The sequence below is a fragment of the Strix uralensis genome, chromosome Z, assembly GCF_047716275.1.
Source record: "Strix uralensis isolate ZFMK-TIS-50842 chromosome Z, bStrUra1, whole genome shotgun sequence".
Lineage (NCBI taxonomy): Eukaryota > Metazoa > Chordata > Aves > Strigiformes > Strigidae > Strix > Strix uralensis.
Window position 1 is genome coordinate 65,210,910 of NC_134012.1, and position 14,888 is coordinate 65,225,797.

General features: G+C 44.9%; 1 protein-coding gene across 2 annotated transcripts in view; it reads right to left on the reverse strand.

Annotated features, from left to right (window-relative positions):
- LOC141937756 (metalloprotease TIKI1-like) overlaps positions 1-14,888 on the reverse strand; it is a 90,096-nt gene that overhangs the window by 64,842 nt on the left and 10,366 nt on the right. The gene's annotated exons all lie outside the window — the stretch shown is intronic.

A 14,888-nucleotide genomic window follows, 5' to 3' on the forward strand; every position in this document is an offset into this window, starting at 1 on the left:
TGCTGACACCAGAACCAAGCAGTGTACTTGCAGTGGACTGCCCAGCACATTTCTCTCCTGCTCCTACCACTCAACCAAGGACTGCAAGCTCTCTCTCAACTGCAGTACTGGCCTTGGCAGTCATGTTAGCCAATTATCTTCCAAGCTCTCTGCACCACCAATGCATTCCAGATAAGGCCTCCAGCTGTGCTAGCTTGACCTCATGCTTTGGTCCTATATGTACAGCCTTGCAGTTAATAGTACTAGACGAGCCCAGCTTTCCAAGTGACTCAGCTGTGCTCCCACAACTGACCCACTGTTTATCTCCCCTCCATCTGCAGGATCTCCATGTTTGTTCAAACAAATATTTGGTATTTACATCACTGAGAAAGCCACTGGGTAATGCAGGGCCAGGAACAGATACCTTCAGTTACTTCTTTACAAGCATCTTCTAGCTTCCCTCCTCCCTAGTGGAGGATGACTCTGCATCTGCAACCATTTTATGAGAATGATCACTTCCTGGGGCTGCTTACAATAAGCCACTTGATTTTGTCTAGTGTGTACTCCTATATCAGAGTATCACCAGGAACAAAGTCAGAAGGCTTTAGATCTATATACAATTATGTCAACATAATGACTTTTATCACCAAAGATCATACTCTTATCAAGAAGTGGGATCATGTCTGTCTGACAAGGCCAGTTTTCCATTCAAGGGAACTTGGCTAGCATCATCCTGTCTTCTCTCAGCTCTTTACCAGCTGCAGAGCCTATCAGCCTTTTTATGCTTTAAGCAAACTGAAGTTTGTGTAGTCTAACAAGCTACTCACTCATTGTCCCAGAATAATGCTGATACAGTAGGTTTTTTCCATTCCCCTGAAGTTTTTCAAGTGCCTGCACTAATGATTCAAATTTCTCCTTGGCTTAGTCTCTAAATATTCTGGATTGTAAGTTAACCATTGTTAATGTTTTGTACATTTAAAAACACTGACATTTAACATTTTTCCTAATTACTGGAAGTAATTTCTTACTGGAGCAGAAAATACTCCCTTATGACCAAGCTATGAATATACAGTCTTCTCCTTTCCAAACACCAAGAAATAGTTACTGGTTATTTCTGCCTTTTCTTTTTCATAAGCAACAATTTTGCAACTCTGTTCAGTATGGAGCCTGTACCACTGCTAGGATTTCATGAATCCCTGATACATTTTAAGAATCCCTTCTTATTTTTCCAAACCCACTGCCCAAAGGCTCTTCATTGGTACCCTTGAGTTCTCTCATCAATTGTGTCTGTGTTTCCTTGCAGATTACTTGTCCACATCGCTTCCTCTATTTTTCCACTTGTTCTATTTTGGGTTTTTTATTGCTGCTTTCATCTCCTCTGTTAACCAAAACAGCTTCTTTTAACTAAAGAATTCATCTTTCCAAATACAGAGTTGTGGTTTCTCAGCGACCTAACATAGGATTCTTGAACAACTCCCAATTATCATTCACATTTTTATGCTTAAATTCTTCCTCCCACTTTATTTGGCCTATAATTATTTTCAGTTTGGGGAAATTGGGCTCCCTTAAAGCACCAATCATACATATTATCAGTTGAGACTATGTATTCCCTTTTCACATAGCAAATTAAGTTCAGCCACAATTACTTGTACTTACGCAAACATCCTTTTCAGTTCAGTAATTCATTTTTATTAACCTGGATAGGGCTGAAATTGCATTACTCCAAGCCAGCTGTGATGCCATACCTTCTAGATACAGAGTTATACACCTATGTGTTTTAGGTGAATAGGTTTCTTCTAGTGCTGCAAAAACACACCTGAAATACCTAAATGGAAGTATTTCCCTCTTTCTTCTCCTCTAGCAGAGTTTCAAGGAGCTGTTCACCCAGGCATTGTGTAATACTGGTAATAAGTACTTCCATCTCTTGTGGTGTTGTTTGTCAGCTACAACCTGGAGTTTTCCATGTCCTCTTCTTTTGACTTACCAACAGTTTCACAGTAAATAAAAAGATATGTGGTGTCACCCTCTCTTCTTTCTCCATTTCATCTTTCCTAGAAAGCATGACTGTAGCTACTTTTTTAAACATTCCAAACACACAACTCATGCCACCAGACTCCAGCTGTAACAATAGCCCATTTATCTTAATAAACAGGGATTCATACAGGGATGAGAATTGTGATCACATTACCCTAGCCTAACAAGTAACTGTACACTGGCTGAGCAGCACAGACTGTCCAGGAGTCCAGATTTAGGCCGTACTGTATGAATCATTTTAGCAGTAATGCCTTCATGAGCAGCTCCCAACCACTCCTTACATGCCTACATTTTGCAGGGTCAAGCCTTTTTACAGGCATTTGAGAAACTGGAAATTCACTTGGGAGACTGCAAATGCAGTGCCCAGAGCAATTTGTTGAAACTCAGTCACAGAGCACGGACTGGTGAGATGCTGGAAACAAGCAGCCAGACTGGGAGGAATGGGTCTGCTTAGTCATCTGTCACCAATGCAAGACTAAAAGGTACACCACTACCAGGTACCCACCATGACGTCAAGCATAGATATCCCTCACCTCAGGATGTCTGCAACTGCTTGAGTACAGAAATCTCAGCCCTAAAAATCCCCAGAGACCATTTTACCAGACATACCAACAGTGACAGGACTTCAGTTCCTCTCTCAAATAGCTACAGAGGAATTTGGTCTGTTTGCACTTTCAGGCATACCCTGACACTCCATGAGCAGGAATTTCCCCAGGCATGCATGGAAGTTGGGCAGAGTTCTTTTGTGATTATAGGCATGGGATATCACAAAGTTGAGGTTAATCAATACACACAGGTGGTCAAAGTGCTGAATATTCTCAGCAGAATGGGTTGCTTTAGTCAGAATAAGGTAAGAGCTTCAGAACTGACCTCAGAACATCAACAGCAAACCTCTGTCTGTCTAGTGCTGGCTAAGGGCATGTCTTCCCTGCTGGGGCAGCCCTGGTCAAGAGGGCTAGCAATCACAGTGTCAAGCCTTCCCGAAGCTGCACAGCCCTCAAATGTGTAGTGAAAGACCTAGGAGAGTTAGTTTTGTGCTGATCCTGTGCAATTATGGAAAGCTAAGCTGTTTTAGCCTTCTTTACTATTGGATTCTGACATAACTTACCTGTCCTTCTGGGGGCACAGCAGAGGGGTAAAATTGTGGGAAGAGACCAGTGGATTTTAAGCACCTGAGTGATTTAGACAGCTTCCCACTGCAAAACAAGTAGAAGAGAATCCCAAAGCAATAACAGAACCTGCTTTTCACCTGTTTCTTCAGGTGAGCCAGAACTCAATGGTCTGATGAGAGGTTTGCAGGTAGAGGCAGGAAGATGCTTAGGACAATGTCCAGATCAAAGTTCAAATTTTTTCAGCAGTTAAAATCTTTAAGCAGTTAATCCAAGACCCCCAGCAAAGGTAAAGCTTTTACGTGAAGCAACTGAAAATTTGGCCTACAGTGAACCCACAGGAATCCAGGGCTGTAGCATCAGCAGGAGGGTCCTTGACAGCACCCTGTGCTGGGACACAACCAGCAGCACATTACTGCAGGGCTTCAGCTCTCCTGCTGGTTTAGAGATTCTGGTGTTATTTATATAATTGGTTCCCACAAGAAGTCCAAACACTTCCTCTGAGCTTGCAAGAAGCTCTTCAAAACGCTACCAAGTGCCAGAAAAGCAAAGCCAGGGAGTTGTAGTGATGCAGTCCTGTACTGCCTTGCGTCAAGCATGAGTTAAAATAGACTTGAGCCATGCTTGGAGTAGGGTCCTTGCTCAGCCAAGTGGAGCACACCATGAAACCCATCTCCTTGGTGGGGGTAGGATGGCTTGTCCTGTGTGACATCCCAGCCAACAACTGCCACTTCTGAGAGGTGGAGAGGGCTAACTGTACTTGTGATGTTATCAAGACAGTGACAAGGCACAATGCTCTCCCCATGAGCCATGCATGTCAGAGGGGTCTCTCACTACAGCTACTGCAGGTGGCCAACATGGGGATACTTGACCACCAGACATACCCAGCAAAGGCAGCTAGCTCCTCAGCTTTTACCTTTGGGAGACAGGAACATCCATGGGATGATGCTTACTGTTTGGATCAAGTAGCACTTGGTAGCTCCAATTTATCTGGAGCAAAATCAGCCAGATTTTATGCACTGCTGTAAACCCAGTTGATTTGAGCTTTGACAGCCTGATGGTCCATAAAGATGTACAAATATTTTTCTCACATGGTACTGTTTGGGGGACACGAGGGGATTGAGACCCACTGTTAAATTATAAGTAATCCACACAGAAATTAAGGGTTTGAGTAAATAAGACGAAAATCAGACTCTAGCACTGAGTCTACTGATGATGCAGCCTCTGTGCAGAAAGAACATGCTCAGAAAGCAAAACAGGTCAACACAAAAACACATAAAAGCTGACATTAAAAAGAAAAAAAAAAATCATTAGAATGTTCTTGTAATGCATTTACCAAATGCTTCAGGTAAGTCAAGTCTTGAAACAGTGTATCTTTTTCTGCCAAAGATTAATTTGAGTTCTGGCCAAAACTAGCAATCCTGCTAATCTTGTTAGAGCAGAGTAAAGAGACTCAGAAATGCACAAAACTCGCTACCTGAATCTTCCCTTACAGTTATATGACAGAATTGTGATCACGCTATATTGCAGACTAAAGACTGTTACACTGTTATTGTTACTGTTACTGGTTTTAATTGACAGGACTGTTCTTCAGTAGCATGGATGGATCCCTTCATTAAACTTCTCCCTGGTTTCAGACTTCACAGTCAACTGCTCCCCACACTTGTTTGTTCACATTTGACCTCTGCATGCTCAAAAAAGATAAGCCTCATGGAAAGGAGGCAAATGTGGACATCTGAGTGCTCCAGCAGGGGCACTGCCAGGTGTAGGTTGGCTGACCTGTTCCTTATCAACTTCCAAGCCCACCTCCGTCCTGTTCCCAGTGAGCCAATAAATCTTGAAAGCCGTTGTGTCTACGCATCAACTTTTACTATTGCTTGTCTCAGGTTGAGTCTCCAAGCATGCAGCCTCAGTTAAGTTTTAGGAAAGACCTTCCCACACCTGCCCAGTGGAGCAGAAATGCAGCACCCTATATCCAACGACAGCAGAGCACCTACAGAGCGGTTCTTCCCCTGGCACCTGCCCTCAAGTCAAGCTGTCAGGGGCTGAGGGATATCTTGAGCCAAAGGTGGCACTTGGGACATGTATGAGATTGCCTGGATAGTTATCCTTCATCCATCTGTCTAATCCCTTTGAAACTGTTCACACGTCTTGATGTCCAAGCATCCTTCATCCAGGCATGCTGGAAATGAATGATATCTTGTGTGGATGTCTATTTACCTGCTAAGCCTGCTGCCTGATAATAAATTTATTGAGAGACTCAATCTTTCCTCTGTTCTCAAAAACAATGAATTGCTCCTGCTGCTCCCTTTCTGCATTAGGCCAGATAAAGCAATAGACATCTTAAAATTGTGTTTTAGCCCCCTCATCCTACTTACAATCAACTTTTCTAACTAGCTAATAAAAACCTTCATGAAGATTACAGGAAATAATTATAGGATTATAGAAAATTGCAAGTCAACAAGGATAATGGAAATCATACCCTTTCCAAAAATCCTCATCACTTTTTGCGAGCTTTCAAGTTTACTTGGTAAAGACAATAGCATCAGTGAACAGACTTCTGAATACAGTGTATGGCAGTAGGAAATTAGAGAAATACAAAACCAACACATCACGTACTGAAGACATGGGAAAGGTAGTTAGTAGACCTGCAAATGTGAACGTAGATGAGAAACAACTGTGTAAGTTACTGAAGATCTCTGCAGGGGAGTTCTTTGCCATACAGTATTCAACATACATGTCAACAACCCAGAGAGCAAAAAAACCCCAACAAACCCCAACTCTATCATTAATGCATTTTGCAGATAAAACAAAGGTCAGAGGAGCAAAATAATTAAGGAAAGAGAGCACAGGTGCTGTGTAATCTGGATCTCTTGTTAAAACAAGTATTGTCTGCTGGCTTGCAGTTCGTCTTGACCACAAAGCAGACAGGGACTGCATCACAACAACAAGGTAGCGCTCTCTCTTTCCTGGAAGCAGTGAGAGTAAAAAGGACTTTGAATCCCCCAAGCATAAGCCCTCAGAAAACTGATGTGCCTGAAAGAACCACTGACAAACTCAGAAAGATGAGGACAGTGACAATACCACTGCACCAAGCATGCACATGACTGCCACAATATAAGACAGATGCTGTTAAGCCTGGGAAGAGCTGAAGGAATAGTTAACATGTAGAAAACGTGCCCCACTGGGAAAGGTTCAACAGGTTCCTTTAGCTTCATTTAACAAAAAAAAATTAAAGGACAAACTGATTACAGTTGTAGTACACACACTAGGTAGAGAAAGTTGACAGCAGAGGCTCTTTGGTGGAATACAAACCCTCACAAAATCAGCAGTTGAAAGCTGAAGCTAGGCTATATTCTCAGTCTGAATGTGTCTGGGTTTGTTGAAGAAAACTAAAAATTAGTCTTTGGAACCACTGCCATGGAACAGAAATCCTGTCACCAAGACACAAGAGCCAAGTGGGGTCCCCATGGACCTGGCAATCCAGCCTGGGCCGAAAAGTAACTGTTCTACAGCTGCTAGACAGGAAGGTGACAGCTGTGCAGTCCAGTTCTTAGACTGGAAAGGAAGTTGTCTTCTACAACTCTGCAGGCACTGTCCAGAGCAGTTGCAACTTTGCTGTCTAAGGGAAAAGTCTCACACTTTGGGTTTAGTATTGGGCAAGACATAGTAGGCCCTCAGAATCAGGCATCAGATGGAGCCACAGCATCAGGCCACTGTGACCGATCACCTGCACCAAGATCTGAGAATGTGCAGACCAAATGTCCTGGTTTCGGCCAGGATAGAGTTAACTTTCCTTGAGCTGAGAAGGAGCACAGCTAGAGGCCCAGGCCCGGACTTGTCATTGGAGTATTCCATATCATGTGACGTCATGCTCAGTATATAGGTAGACACGTGCTCTCTCACACCCTTTTTTGGTTTCGGTTTCCTGGTCGGCATGGCAGGATTTCTGGTGCAGTCAGGATCGCTGCTGGGGGTGGGCTGCATACCGATTGCTGGTCAGTGAGCCACTGCTGTATTTTTACCCGTTTGGACTTACTAATGTTACTGTTGTTTTGTTACTATTACTAAATTCTTTTTTATTCAACCTACGAATTTCTTTTTTGTCCCTCCGGTAATTCACCAGGGGGTGGGGTGGGGGGGGTGGGGGGTGGGAAGTAAAAGACTGGCCATGTGGTGATTGGCTACTGGCCAATTTCAAACCATGACACCAAAGCTTAGCAGGAAGGCACCCAACTGCCTGAACAGCTGAATGAGCTGAGCTCACATCCCCTCCCTGAACCACACTCTTCACTGTTGGTTGAGTTGCCTCAAAAAGCATCCAACCCAGAGCTTCTGTGCGCTTCCTTGAGGGGCCTCTGATGCCCAGGACCGTTCTCAGCCTGCTGACAGGGCTATGCTCCTCTGCAGGAACAGTACTCTCACCCAAAACTAGAGGATCTCAAGTGTCACAAAGTGTGTCAACCAGTCCACCAGCCTAGTACTGACTTGCCAGAATGGAGTGGGATAACCTAGTCATGAGCACTCTCAGAACATTGTACACAACTCATTGCCCACCCCTCACGAACTGGGAAAAGAGGAAAGTGTATTGACATGATCACATTGTAACACTGGGAGCCAGCCACAGGTAAGGGGCTGCCCATGGAAGCTGCAAGGAGAGACCAAGACACATTTATCACCTGATGTCTTCTGTTTCTGATGTGTAATATGCCAAGCAAAGGACATTTTTAATGGAAAAATCCAGCTAGTTGATAGGTGTGCAGAGTATAGGAGCTTATAATGGCATATATGACCAGTACAAACCAGTGCCACAGAAAAATCCACCATTTCAAAGCCCTACTGCAGAGTCCAGGCTGTTTGAAACAAAGTCTCCACACTCCACACAGACAGCAGATCAACAGCTGAATTTCCCTTCTACTCTCACTGAGGGAAGAACTCCCCAGGTAGTTAATAAGATCTTAATTAAACTCTAATTATGACAATAGAAATGTGAAGCCTTAGCTATTTTAGTTCCCACCAGCCAGGCCATTCCTCATCCCTGATGTATAGATGTGGAGGCTGCAGGTGTGTCTACACACAAACTGAAAACAAACCCAAATCTAGGTCACAGACTCCAGCAGCCAAAGATGCAAATAGGATCAACTCAGTTGTTTCAGCTCCAGTTCATGTGCAGAAAACCCTGATGTTCCCATCACCTGAAGAGGGAGGGCTGTTCCTGAAGTTACACCCTTGGGGCAGAAGACGCAACCAGGTTACCGCAAGTAGTGTCCCGTCCAACTTGTTCAGCAGTGAGTGCTCTGCTTCTCTGTCAGCTCTTTCATCAAGCAGCCGCTTTTCACTTTGTTCCAAGTTTGGTTCTGAACTACTCTTTGAAAAGCTCCCACCATGTGCCCTTCCTTGCTCTTTCTTTCTCCGAGGTTCTCTGTTATTGCTGTTGTCAAAGGTGAAGCTGAACTGGGGTGTCATGAATGGAAACACTGACAGATCTGACTTCATCACCCGGGCAATTAAAGACAAACATTATAATTGATCAATGCAATATATCAAAAAAGCCCTTTATTTGAAATGAGGACACTAGCACAATTCTCTCCAATTTCATATCATATCTTTTGGGCCTAATTTCAAGCCATCACTGTTGTTTCTCTAACTCCCTTAGAAGAGGAAAACAACAAATCAACCAACACCACCACCCCCCACCGTATTGCCCCAAAACCAGGGTTCTTCACCCAGTGTGCAAAGAGCCAATTAACACACAGAGTCAAGATATTTGTATTTATTACAGTTCTGTGCAGGAAAGGGTGCTAGGCATCCAAAGTAGCCAGCACACTGAATTACAAACACACACCATATTTATTTGATTCTGAACACATAAGTGCACATATACAATACAATTGGTTAGCATTTCATCACACTATCATCTATTGGCTACTTTTATTCCTCTCTTTCATTTAAAGTCACAGTATCTACCTGTTAATATATCCATGTTCAAAGAGTGAGGGGTTTCATGAAGGTGGATAACTTAAGCTACAGAGGTGTAGTTTTCATATTATAATGAGCTAAGTTCACCTAAAGGACACATAAATAGGTACTTTCCACAGCATGGTTTCAGATCACCATGCTGTTAGTCATAAATCTTAACAATACAATAGTTCTACCCTAGAACTAGGCAACCATAAATTTGTTTATAGCAATAGTGACCCTGGTTACAAAGCAAAACTTAGATTCTGAGCTGCAGATCATAAGAGAAACATTGCTTTTTTGTCTTTTGCCAATTTTTTTCTCTTTTATCATTTTATAACACCTCCACACATAACAAGGCAGTGGTGTATTGACTTCCTAATTTCCCCACAGATGTCGACTGCTCCTAAATAATAGTTTTACCAGGGGCTTTCAAGGGTGGCCCTTTCACCCAAGCGGGTACACCGATGAAGCAAGAAAAATGATATTGCTGTTACGTCAGGAAGGTAGTATTTGCTAAGCAGGACTCTACACCTCTCAGAGTTGTATTAATGGTCCAGAACTTGGAAGAACTGGGAACACTTTAGTGAAAAGCAGGAATCACAGAATCATCTAGGTTGGAAAAGATCTTGAAATCATCTAGTCCAACCATTAACCTAACATTGACAGTTCCCAACTACACCATATCCCTAAGCGCTATGTCAACCCAACTCTTAATCACCTCCAGGGATGGGGACTCCACCACTGCCCTCAGCACCCCATTCCAACGCCTAACAACCCGTTCTGTAAAGAAATGCTTCCTAATATCCAGTCTAAACCTTCCATGGTGCAATTTGAGGCCATTCTCTCTTGTCCTATGGCTTGTTACTTCGTTAAAGAGACTCATTCCCAGCTCTCTGCAACCTCCTTTCAGGTAGTTGTAGAGGGCGATGAGGTCTCCCCTCAGCCTCCTCTTCTCTACACTAAACAACCCCAGTTCCCTCAGCCGCTCCTCATACGACATCTGCTCCAGACCCTTCACCAGCTTCGTTGCCCTTCTTTGGACATGCTCGAGTCATTCAATGTCCTTCTTGTAGTGAGGGGCCCAAAACTGAACACAGTCATCGAGGTGCAGCCTCACCAGTGCCGAGTACAGGGGTAAGATCACTTCCCTGTCCCTGCTGGCCATGCTATTTCTGATGCAAGCCAGGATGCCATTGGCCTTCTTGGCCACCTGGGCACACTGCTGGCTCATGTTCAGCCGGCTGTCAATCAACACCCCCAGGTCCCTCTCTGACTGGCAGCTCTCCAGCCACTCCTCCCCAAGCCTGTAGCGCTGCTGGGGGTTGTTGTGGCTGAAGTGCAGCACCTGGCATTTGGCCTTATTGAAACTCCTACAGTTGGCCTTAGCCCATCGCTCCAGCCTGTCCAGATCTCTCTGCAGAGCCTCCCTACCCTCGAGCACATCAACACTCCCACCCAACTTGGTCGTCTCCAAACTTACTGACGGTGGACTCGATCCCCTCTTCTAGATCATCACTAAAGATGTTAAACAGGAGTGGCCCCAAAACCGAGCCCTGGGGGACACCACTTGTGACCGGCCGCCAGTTGGATTTAACTCCGTTCACCACAACTCTTTGGGCCTGGCCATCCAGCCAGTTTTTTAACCAGAAAAGCGTGCGATCATCCAAGCCTTGAGCAGCCAGTTTTGCCAGGAGAATGTTGTGGGAAACGGTGTCAAAGGCCTTTCTAAAGTCAAGGTAAACAACATCCACAGCCTTGCCCTCATCCAATAAGCAGGTCGCCCTGTTGTAGAAGGAGATCAGGTTTGTCAAGCAGGACCTGCCTTTCATAAACCCATGCTGACTGGGCCTGATCATCTGGTTGTCCCGCATGTGTTGTGTGATGGTACTCAGGATGAGCTGCTCCATCAGTTTCCCGGGCACCGAAGTCAATCTGACAGACCTGTAATTTCCCAGATCATCCTTCTGTCCCTTCTTATAGATGGGCATCACATTGGCCAGTTTCCAATCTGTTGGGACCTCCCCGGTCAGCCAGGACTGCTGGTAAATGATGGAAAGCGTCTTGGTGAGCACCCCAGCAAGCTCCTTCAGCACCCTCGGGTGTATCCCATCCGGTCCCATAGACTTGTGTATGTCTATGTGATGCAGTAGGTCACTGACTGTCTCCTCCTGGAATGCGGGGGGATCGTTCTCCCAGTCTCTGTCTTGTGGCTGAGGAGGCTGGATTCCCTCAATACAACTAGTCTTGTTATTAAAGACTGAGGCAAAGAGGGCATTAAGCACCTCAGCCTTTTCCTCATCACTTGTTACCATGTTTCCTCCTGCGTATAGCAGGGTATGGAGGCTCTCCCTGGTCTTTCTTTTGCTGTTGACATACTTATAGAAACATTTCTTGTTATCCTTGAGTGCTGAAACCAGATTAATTTATAGCTGGGCTTTAGACCTCCTGATTTCCACCCTGCATAGCCTCACAGCATCTTTGTAATCACTGTGAGTGGCTAGCCCCTTCTTCCAAAGGCCGCAAACTCTCCTTTTCTCCCTGAGTTGCATTCAAAGCTCCCTGTTCAGCCAGGGTGGTCTTCTCTGGCGCTGGCTTCTCCTACAGCACCTGGGGACAGCCTGCTCCTGTGCCATTAAGACTTTCTTCTTAAAGAGTGCCCAGCCTTCCTGGACCTCTATACCCTTCAGGATCATCTCCCAAGGGATCCTGTCAAGCAGAATCTCTCAGTGCTTTGTTGTTTGCAGAGGTTGCTCTTTGAGAACCATGAACAATTCATATCCAAATTAACAGAAAACGATCAATTCTAGAAGCCTTTGCTTCATTTTCTATCTGCAACTAACTGTATGAGGAAGTTGTTGATAGATGCAAAAGACACGATTTCCAAGTGCTCAGTCCCAGAGCTGGAGCCAGGATTTCAGGAGCAGTCAGTTCTTAGTGGCTCCCTGCTTTCTACTGCCACCAAGCAGCTTTAAAGATTACTTTTGAAGATGTAGCCATGTATTCAGATGCTCAGATAGGAACAGAGTGCTGTGGCAAGGTCTGGACACAGGAAAGGTATGTGGGTAAAACAATTCTCAAATCAAGAACAGCTAACAGTAAAGTCTTCCATGAAGTGTCCCAAGCTTGGAGAAGCCAAACTGGCCAGGGCCTTGGCTAGGAAGTGGTGATGGCTGGACAGTGATTATACACTTAAGGCTCGGTCCCCTGCAGAGGGTGGACACAAGTCCAAACTTCTTGTGTTCAAGCTCAAACCAGTCTGTGAGAAACACAACCTGGACACCATGGAATTGTGACAAAGCACAGTCCGTTTACAAGTGCATGGTATGGTACAGGCCAAGGCCAGCTCATATTCTGAGCCAATAACAAACTGATGTTCATGACACCACCGCTAGAGTCAACAGCAAAGCTGCATGGGCTTTAGGCCAGAGCACTAATGCCTCTAATCCAGCAAACATGTAAGCACATGCATAACTTCAAAGGAACGATTTGAAGGACTGACTCCAGTGCTGGAAGTCAGATTGTGTATAGCAACAAAGCCTTTTATCTTCTAGAAGACCAGATGCTGCTAGGATTGAGACGTGCATCCTTATAGGATATATACTGCAATAAGAGAGGCACTACCTGTGAAAGAAGGTGGGGTGTGAGAAAAAAGTCTTTAAGACAAACTAGGACAGAAACAGCACGAAACAGGAAAAGAAACACCATGGCCCTGGTATGGAGACAGACTAATCTTTCCATACTCCCTAATGTTGCACAGACCTTGGAACAAGAGAGGGTGATTGTGGAGGCATTAAAGTATTTCACAGATCATGTACACACCATTGTGTATCATATAGAAATGATACTTTTATGGCCTGGCGATGTGGGCAGCCAGACTGAGTTGAGCAAGAACAGAGAGATTTGGCAGGTAAAATGAGAGAGTCATAAAACAAAAGATGAAGAGGAAACTGGAGCAAATACAGTCAAATACAGAGCCCCATGACAGGCAGTGTTAGCTGCTGTATGTGTGGGTGGGGGTTGCTTATTTTATTTTCTCCTCACAGGAGAAGAAGTAAGTCCCTAGCTTGGGTTTGTCTGCACTTTACAGTTACTGAGCATTGTGCGACTCCATGGAGACAATCAGTGATAAACTGTTCCAGATCTTCTCCTGCATTAACATACTCAACACCAACCAGGCCTTGTCCAATAGTATGGATCAAAAGAGAGACCTAACTAATAACAATGTATTGCTTGTAAGTAGCCTGGAAGTCCCCCTCATCACGTAGTACAACCATGTCCTAAGTGAAAGAAAGAGCAAACCCTATGCAGAAACATAAACTGAGAGCACTAAACTTGCTTCTGTGCCACATAAATCATCTCTCTGCAACTCTGCTGCATCAAAAAAAGCATTTCTTGCACAGGATTAGAACATTCATGGTTTTGTGACCCATTTTTCCCAGCAGAAGTTTTTAAATCATCCCTGTGTGTTTGCTCTCTTGAAAGGCAGACACAGAAGTGGTCTGATACTGGGGGTTCCCAGACAGCAGCACAATACCAAAGGAAATAATTTTCAGAGAGACTATTTTAAAGTCTTTGTTTGGTTTATATTAAAAATATAACTAACGCAAATGCCTGAACAAACTGAGAAGAAAGCTCTGAAATCAAAGATTTACAGAATTGTCAACCATGAGATTTCACAAGTCAGATTCTGAAACAACCATCAAATTGGCTTAGAAACATAAAAATCATCTGCCTCTGGTTCTCCTTTTCCTCAAGCTGCCTGTATTGGAAATCTAGTAGTGGGCAGAAGTGAGGGTGTCAATTTGTGGTGCAGTAGCTGCTCTAGACCTCTTCCCACAAGGGACAGTGTGCTCTCTTCGCCTGGAAGTGATCAGGCATGGGAAGCGCCACAGCACACATGATGCACACGCACATCTCCACCCACTGTGGGGTAACCAAGGGCTGCGATTTTCCTGACTAGAGCTAAATTTCTCCTGCAGTTCTGGTTACCCTGACCCCCTCAGCTGGGCTCACAATAAATGTCACCAGGCTGGGCAACTCTGGATGTTGCAGCTCTGTGTCCCCACCTCATGCAGCTTCCTGGCTTATATGGTATTTATTCCACCTGCAAAACAGCACAGCAACAACCGCTCTTTGAAGAAAGCTGTGTGAAGGCCTAAAGTAAGTGTCAACAGTTGCATGAGCTTAACAGGAACATGATTTGCAACATATATTTCTCAGTCTCCCTACCACTTTCTCACAGGGCAGTGGAGAAAGCACGTGCCCTCCCCCATGCCCCTGCCTTCTATCATGCTAAACCAGAGGGGCAGAATCAGCAAAAGAAAAACATGGGCAATAATGTTAATAAAGCCTCAACCAGGTAAGAGATGGAGGAGGTGGGACTTCCTAGCCCATTCCTAGGGAGGCTGCAAGCAAACAGCAATAGCACAAGGATTCAAAGCACAGTCAAGCAAAAGCCTGGAGATACAAATGAGGCTGCCCAGCTCCAAACAAGGGAAGAGAGGCGCACAGATGCCCTGCCTGCAGTTAAGGACTGCACCCTGGGCTGATGTGCTATTCCCCACACTGTGGTCCTCCACGGAGATTGGCTGGGGTAGCAGCACTCCTGACATCTGCCCTGAACTGCTGTCCCTGCCCTTGCTGGGCTGCACCTCCCCTTCTGCAGTGTAAACTCTGCATCAGTGACAGGGCAGGCTTCAGGATGCAGGGGAAAGGGTCAGACATCAGTCAAAACTCCCCATCCTCATGACCAAGTCCTCCCATCTTGGGCTACCAGCAAATGCTGCATCAGCAGGTCTCACCTAT